This window comes from Zalophus californianus, chromosome 11, assembly GCF_009762305.2.
Source record: "Zalophus californianus isolate mZalCal1 chromosome 11, mZalCal1.pri.v2, whole genome shotgun sequence".
In the NCBI taxonomy this organism is placed as follows: Eukaryota; Metazoa; Chordata; class Mammalia; order Carnivora; family Otariidae; genus Zalophus; species Zalophus californianus.
Genome location: NC_045605.1, coordinates 92,973,134 through 92,981,531, shown reverse-complemented (window position 1 = coordinate 92,981,531; position 8,398 = coordinate 92,973,134). Strand labels below are relative to the sequence as shown.

General features: G+C 38.6%; 1 pseudogene; it reads right to left on the bottom strand.

Moving 5' to 3' along the window:
- Positions 1-557: 557 nt before the first annotated feature.
- LOC113913590 lies at positions 558-1,343 on the bottom strand (annotated as a pseudogene).
- Positions 1,344-8,398: the final 7,055 nt, after the last annotated feature.

Below are 8,398 nucleotides of genomic sequence, written 5' to 3'. Positions count from 1 at the left end.
TTCCATGTATTATCTCATGTAAACCACTCAAAAGTAAACAACATTAATCATTGCTTCTATTAGTACTCCTAAAAACCTCTCCGGTTTTTGTTTTGTTTTATTTTAAGACATTTTATTTTACATTTAGCTCCTTTATAATGTATAATGGATTCACAGTGTATTTGGTAAGAGAGGTGAATCTCAATTTTTGTTTTGTTTTGTTCTTCTGGTAGTTAATTCTCCCAAAAGTTGTTACTGAAAAAGCTTTTCTTTCTCATGAGATTAAAGTGTCAATTTTACCTTCACTAAGATTTTATGAGCTTTGTGTGTGCTTTCTTTTGTCTACTTGTTTGTTCCTGAGAAATATCACGTTTAAATTACAGTAGAATATACATATATAGTTATTAAATACAAATATGTCTGTTAGTTACTTTAGAATTATTAGTTACCTCACATTAGTCTCTTTTTTTATTTCAGATATTTTTTATTTCTTCAAATTTATCAGGAGTGACTGAAATAAAAAATATAATCGAGTCCCGTCATCATGGAAATGGCTTTAAGAGAAAACTGGTCAGATGAGTATTATTGCTTCCCGTTTTCAACCGGTGGAATAGTTGCCATTGATAAATAGACAGCCAACAGTCTGTCAAGAATGCTCAAGATATGTTATATAATACAACATGCCTGTTCACAGTCGGGGGGAAAGACTAGGAAGTAACTCATGTGAACTTCTTGATTTCGTCGTACAAGACCAGCACAAAAGCACCACCCATGCCTCTGAGAACATTGGACCACGCCCCCTTGAAAAATGCTTTGGCTCCTTCATCACGAGCGATCTTCCTCCAGCAGTCTACTGTACCTGTGTACATGATGTCAGTTCCTTTGAGCCCTGACTGCATCATCATTCAGCGGCGAACAGTGTCAAACGGGTAGGAAGTCAACCCGGCAACCGCTGTGACGGATTGTGCGATCATCCAGCTGATGAAGATGTGAGTATTCTTGGGATCTGGAAGCATTCCCTTTGTGGTGTCATAGATACCAAAGTAGGCAGCTCGGTAGATGATGATGCCCTGCACAGACACATTAAAGCCTTGGTATAGGCCCTTAATCCCATCAGATTTGTAGATCTTAACCAGGCAGTCACCGAGGCCTCTGAATTCCCTTTCAGCTCCAGCTTTGCCCACCTTGGCCACACAGTCTGTAATGCCCTTGTATTGCTTATCTGCTGTGATTTGCTTGCTGGCATGCTGCACCTGCAGCAGCAGCTTGACCCGCTCGATGGGCGCTACCGCCGTCTTGGAGATGGCCGCGGCCACTCCACCTGCCAGGAAGTCCTTGGCGAAGGACACGGCGGCATCTGTCATGTTGAAAGGAATGAGACGGGCAACTGCGGGACTATGGGAGGAACCGGCCAGGACTCCGGGACTCTGGGGCCATTAGTCTCTTTTTAAAAAAAAAATTCAGTAATTATTACCTTTTATTATTTTATGTGTTCTTTAAGACAACTTTGCCAGATATTTTTAAAATTACATGGTATTTTGATTTCAGTTGGTATCATTCTGTAAGTTCATTATTAGGTAATGGAACATCAATTCTTTTTTTAAAAATTTTATTTATTTATTTGTCAGAGTGAGAGAAAGCACAAGCTGCAGGCAGAGGGAGAAGCAGGGGAGCCCAATGTGGGACTTGATCCCAGGACCCTGGGATCATGACCTGAGCTGAAGGCAGATCCTTAACTGACTGAGCCACTGAGGAGTCCCAAATGTCAATTAATTCTATAAGAGGTAACTAAAATATTAAGGCTGCTATAGAGAAAGTAGTTAAGTTTTTCCCCTCATTTATTTAAATTGAAAGTTTTATTTTTCAATAAAATGTGTTTTAATAATAGGTACACTGTTTGTTGTTTATGCTGTTGATGGTGAGAATCTCTGTCTAATTCCTGACTTTAAGGAAATAACACTTGGGTTCTTCTCCTTCATGTGTGCTATTGGTTCCTTGAGTGAGAATGTCTGTTTTACTCTTTTTACTCTACTTTTCATTTATAAGCAATAGCTATTTAATTATGTCAAAGGCTTTCATGTGTGAGAAATACATTTATTTTAATTCTAACATATTTATTTTATGTAAACTTTAGATATTAATTTCTGTGTTTGTTATATTGTAGATCCCTTATACTTGTTGAGACTTCTATGGGGAAGTTTAGCATATGGTCCATTTGTCAAAATTAAATTGGTTGTAGGGTAAATTGTCAATACATAGTAATAGGACTAGCAATGATAGTAATAATTAAAATATATTTCACTCCTTCTATGTATCTAACTGTGCTAAATTTCTGCATTATATCACTTAATACCACAATAACCTAGAAATCTATTTATTAGTTTCCATGTTGTACATGAGGCCACCAAGTATTCCAGAGACAGACTAATCTGACCAAGGTGCTTCTACTGAAATTTACACTTACTAAGCTGAAAGCTGGGATTTAAATGTATTTTTTGTCTACTTCTAAAGCTTAAATCTTTTAGCTGATATGTTGTTGGTTCAAGCTTTGTGTCATTTTATTTATTTATTTATTTATTTAAAGTTGAGTGTGTTGGTTCATTGATTCTTTTTTTTTTTAAAGATTTTATTTATTTATTCATGAGAGACAGAGGGGGAGAGAGAGAGAGAGAGAGAGAGAGAGAGAGAAGCAGAGAGAGAAGCAGTCTCCCAAGGAGCAGGGAGCCCGATGCGGGACTCGATCCCAGGACCCCAGGACCATGACCTGAGCCGAAGGCAGACACTTAACCATCTGAGCCACCCAGGCGCCCAAGCTTTGTGTCATTTTAATAATATTCCTTGATCCAATAGAAAAGTTTCCCGGGACCTTGCAATAACTTTCTGTATGTGAAACTCTTTTTTCTTTACTTATGTTGATACTATATTACTAGGTAAGTAATGATTTATGAGTTTATATCTTATTTCCATTTAATGCTTTTATTTCTTTCTGAAATTTCACATTATATGAATTTAATATTTGCTTTTCTTTTTAAAATCTGTCAAGGGCGCCTGTGTGGCTCAGTTGGTTAAGCAACTGCCTTTGGCTCAGGTCATGATCCTGGAGTCCTGGGATCGAGTCCCATGTCGGGCTCCCTGCTCAGCGGGGAGTCTGATTCTCCTTCTGACCCTCTTCCCTCTCGTGCTCTCTATCTCTCATTCTCTCTCTCAAATAAAATAAATAAAATATTTAAAAAAATAATAAAATCTGTCAAAAATTTCACTTGTTAAACTTTCTGTCTCATTTTGTTTTTGACTTATAAATAATATTTATATGACTTATGTTTTACTAACTGAAGAGTATTTGTGTTTAAAATTTTTCAAAAGTATTAAAAAAGTTAATCTATGATTCCATCATAGGTGGTAAAGTTACACTTACATATTTTATACTTATGTAATTTTTTTCCAAGTTTGACCTCATAGCCTGATTATTTTTGTCTCATATAGTTTTACATCCTGCTTAAAAATTTTACTAGTAATTATATTTGCTTTTTAAAATCATACCTAATCATATATTACCTTATATTTTTATATTAGAAGTAATAATTATGGCACATCCTTATTATATATAGGAGATTTAGTATGCTAGTATCCCTTCTTCCTACCATGTCCTGAAGTGTAGTCATATATTTTAGAATTAAAGCCCCAGTTGAGGAAGTTTTATTTTTTTTTTCCCTTTGGCACGCTTTCTTGCAAGAAAAAATTGGTTTTTGTATGTATCTAGAATTTGTGTTTACCTGATATAACAATTATCACAGTCCTTTGGTGCCTCACTACTTAACTCAGAAGTTCTTACTTCATCTCTGATTGACTCAAGTAACTCTTTGAATGAATGGTTCCTGAAGTCCAGATAAGCGGTAAGTTTCTGGGCTCTTGTACAATTGAGAATGTCTTTACAAATGGACCTCCACTCCAGATAGAATCTGCGTTGAAGCCTGTGTCTCTTAAAACCATGTGTTCTTCACCCCCACTGGAGTTATCAGTTGTCCTGTGGAGGAGAACTATGTTACCAGCTTGATTTGTTTTTTTGTTAATGAAATTGTCTCTCTTCTGTAATACTTAGAGAATGTTTTATTCAACACTTATCTGACAGGAGACGACTCACTGGATCATCTGATCCAACTTAATAAGGTGAGTGTGGATGCTTTAACCTACTCAGAACTCATTAATTTCAAATAACTTACCCTAAAATTTACTAAATCTTACCATAAAACAAACTGTAAAGAAGTATGTTAGAAAAAAAAATGTCAGGGCTGGAAAGCAAAGGAACAAAAATAAGGCACATATATCCAGTAAACAGCCATAGCTAGATATGAAATAAAGATTAATAAAAAAGAACTGTATAAAAAAAGCAGTCTCACCTCTTAGGAAGTTAAGGGGGTGAGTGTCCTAAAAGCACAAAGTAAGGGAAGGAAGTAGAATACTAGAGGAATTTGCCGCCACTTAAGAAAAAGATATAGCAAACCCAAATGTTGCTCAGTGTGTGGAACATTCAAAAGTTGAAAACCGACGGTGTCTGAGGAGCATAAGCAGAAATGTTGGTCCTCAGGAAGCCTCTCATTGTCAAAGTATCAACAGCATCTTGGGAGCTCCCTAAGAACCATTTCTTAGACTTTAGCAATTATGTAGCAAGAGGCAAAAGCTACTGGCACAGGATAAAATGCCTACTCACAGGAGAACCTGTGGATGATTTTACCAGGTAGAAGCCCCTTCAGTTCACCATGAAGGTGCCAGAGATACGAAAATTGAATTGAACCAAGAGATTTTTAATATTCTGGATGAAAATAAATAATAGCTTAATAAGTGGCAGCCACTTTTGGAAATATTGAGGGTTCATAAAGTACAATTATCTGTAAGGTCATTCTACATGAAGAGATACTCTATACAGCTGCATCTTCCCCCCAGACACATAGGAAATAAGTGGGAATAACCTACTGATGGAAGAGTCTTTCCAACTGAGAATAAACTCCCAGTCATGTCTCCAGAGAGACCTACAATGATTGGCATTGTCCTATGAGAAAGGGTTTCCCTGTCCACCACCTCTCAGACACCACTGAGTCACTACAAATAGACTTTGGCAACATTATATGCTGGATGGATTCCTGAATGAACTATTGTGGGTGTTGGGAATTGACTTTTTCTTTTCTTCTGGGAGTTGTAGTAGCGTTTTGATGATCTTGTCTGTCCCGAGATCACTTTGAACCCATAAGAGAGTTGACATGGAATTAAACTTCTACAATACTGAAGCATTATGATGTTATAGGCTAAATTGTGTCCCCCCCATTAATATGTTGACATCCTAACCGCTAGTACCTCAGAATGTATGTACTTGAGATAAAGCCTTAAAGAGGTGATTAAATTAAAAAGGCGAAAGATTTATACGATCTGAAGAGAAACCAGAGTATAAGAGGTGATTAAATTAAAATAAGTCATTAGGGTAGACTCTAATCCAATATGACTGGAATTCTTATAAGAAAAGGAAATTTGGACATAGAGAGAGACATCAGATATGTGGACAGACAGATGGACGACCATGAGAGAACACAGAAGGAAAAAGCCCTCAGAAGAAATCAGACCTGCCAACACCCTGATCTTGAACTTCCAGCCACCAGGATTGTGAGAAAATAAATTCTGTTGTTTAAATCACCCAGTCCAGTATTTTGTTATGACAGCCCTAGTAAACTAGTAGATATACCTATTCCAATAGAAGACAGTGACAGGACTGATGATGGCCAAACTTCAACTCTACCTGGGCATAAGGAAGCCATCTAGCTAAGAGAAAGCAGAATTTAAAAATTAGAATTTAATTTCATTGGACAGTTTAAAAATTGGATTATTTTTGTACTTTACAGAAACAAGAAATTTCCTTTGGACTTGAATTCACAACAGCAAAGAGACTTAATCTTGAATTTATTTATTTCCAGTAATTTGATTTGGGAAAGGAATTTAATTCCTACTTTGGGGCATCTCTATGTTGTTGGCATTTTATAGTAAAAGTATCTTCTTTTGCCATTTAATCTTACTGTATAATTTCCAAAAGCCTTTGAGATGAATGTGGCTGGACTTAATTTGGGATAGGAAGTTAACAAGATATACATTTTCATCATTGAATTTAGTCTCAAATTGTGGGTGATTTAATTAATATATATGGAATGATCCATTCCATAACTTTCTGGAAGCAAAACTGTACTCTGCCCACCAATAGTCCTAGAAGGATAGCCAAAGGGAGGGTGATCAGATAGATACACACACACACACACACACACACACACACACACACACACACACACACACAAACACACACACACACGCACACACACACATTGGAAATATAACAGGATGGACTTCTTAAGAATACTTTCAAATGGTTGGAAGGACTACTTTAGTGAGCCACTTATTTGGTGCAGGGCAGGGGAAGGGGGGTGTGGGCAATAGCAACATTCCAAGTTGTCTACTGAGAATGAAGACAGTTAAAACTTTCTTCTGAGACAAGATATGGTTAGCTGTAGGGTTTTTGATTGGTTAGTGAGTTTGCATCTTTGGAACCTGAGCTGAATTTCTCAGTATAATCAGAGTTTGAAAGCTATGAATAATGATCCTTCTTTGCCACCTTCTTTCCTTATTCTACATAGCATTTATCTTTCTTTGTAAAAAAATACTAAAAATATTAATGGAATATAATTTTAAGGGGATCCTGGACTACTAACCTGCCTGGGTACCAATATAGACTGGACCTTTGCTGACACTGAGATTGCATCAGACCAAGAGACCTGGTGGAGATCTGGAGGTCTTTAGATATCAAAAGGCAATTTTTCCCTAATCATGTTATAATACCATGAAGTCTAAACATGACTCATGCAGACTATTCAGTGCAAAGATAGGTAGCTAATGTTGATTGAGTTTGAGTGCTGAGTGTAAGGATTTTTCTTTTTTATTAATTTCCAGGCAGGGGATCCAATGTAGCACAGAGTATGAGGTTCTGAGGAAAAATTACAGAGATGGAAAATGGGGTAGGTTATTTACATTCAAAAAACCCAAGCCTTCTCTGACATACTAGAAAAGCTAAAAGTGCTACTGTTTGGTGATTTCCAGTCTTATCTAAAAGGTAGGTCCTTAGGAGGCAGAGCAAGATGGTGGAGGAGTAGGAGACCTGGATTTCATCTGGTCTCAGGAATTCAGCTGAATAGGGATCAAACCGTTCTGAACACCTACGAACTCAACAGGAGATTGAAGAAAAGATTAGCAACAACTCTCTGAACAGAAAAGCGACCACTTACTGGAAGGTAGGATGTGCGGAGAAGTGATTCCGAGGCGATATTCGGGAGGATAGATGGCGGGGGAGGGGGCCTCCCTCGGCCGCTTCTGGCAAGTGATAAAGCCGGGGAGCACAAAATCGGAACTTTTAGAAGTCGGCTCCGCTGAGGGACGTGACTCCAATGGCTAAGCGGGGGGTGGAACCCTTGCGGGACAGTGTGGTCTCAGGACCCTCGGGGTCACAGAAAGACCGGGGGTGCCTGAGTGCAGCAGAGCTCCCAGGTATCGGAGTGGGGAAGCTGGCTGCAGAGACAGAGCCGAGGCGTGGGCTCTCAGCTCGGGGTGGCCATAAACTGTGATCTGTGGCCCATTTGGGCCACTGCTCCTCCAGCAGGGACCCAACAGGTGGCAGAGCTGGGGAGACTCCCCTTCCTCCCCGGGGAGGAGCGGTGCAGCCGCAGGGATCTGCTGGGTTTGGAGACTCCACACGGGGTTGGGTGCCAGAGACAGAAACACTCGGTCACAGGCCAGGTGAGTGCGGAGTGCGGCCGGAGACCGGGGACATGGGAGTGACTGCTTTTCTCTGGGGGCGCACTGAGGAGTGGGGCCTCGAGTTCTCAGCTTCTCCAGGCGGAAATTGGGAGGCCACCATTTTCACTCTGGTCCTCCAAAGCTGTACCGAGAGCTTGCAGGGAACAAAAGCTCCTGAGAGTAAACCCGAGCAGATTGCTTAGCCCAGCCAAGACCAAGTTTACCGATCAAGGAGAACGGGAGAACTCCAGCGCTAGGGGAATACTGCACATAGAATTCGTGGCTTTTATACCATGATTCATTAGTTTTTCAAGTTAATTTTTTTAACTTTTTTTTAAAATTTTTCTTTTTCCCTTTTTCAACCAACATCTTATCAATCCCTTTTTTAAAAAAAAACATTTTTTATTTTTCATTTTTAGAATCATATTTTATCCCTTCATAGTAGTTACCCTTATTTTTGGCATATATATATATATATATATATATATATAAGTTGTTCTCTCCTTAAAATTTTGAGATACACTTTCTTCTAACAGATCAAAATATACCCTAAATCACTAGTGTATGGCTTTGTTCTAGTCTCCTGCCTGATCACATT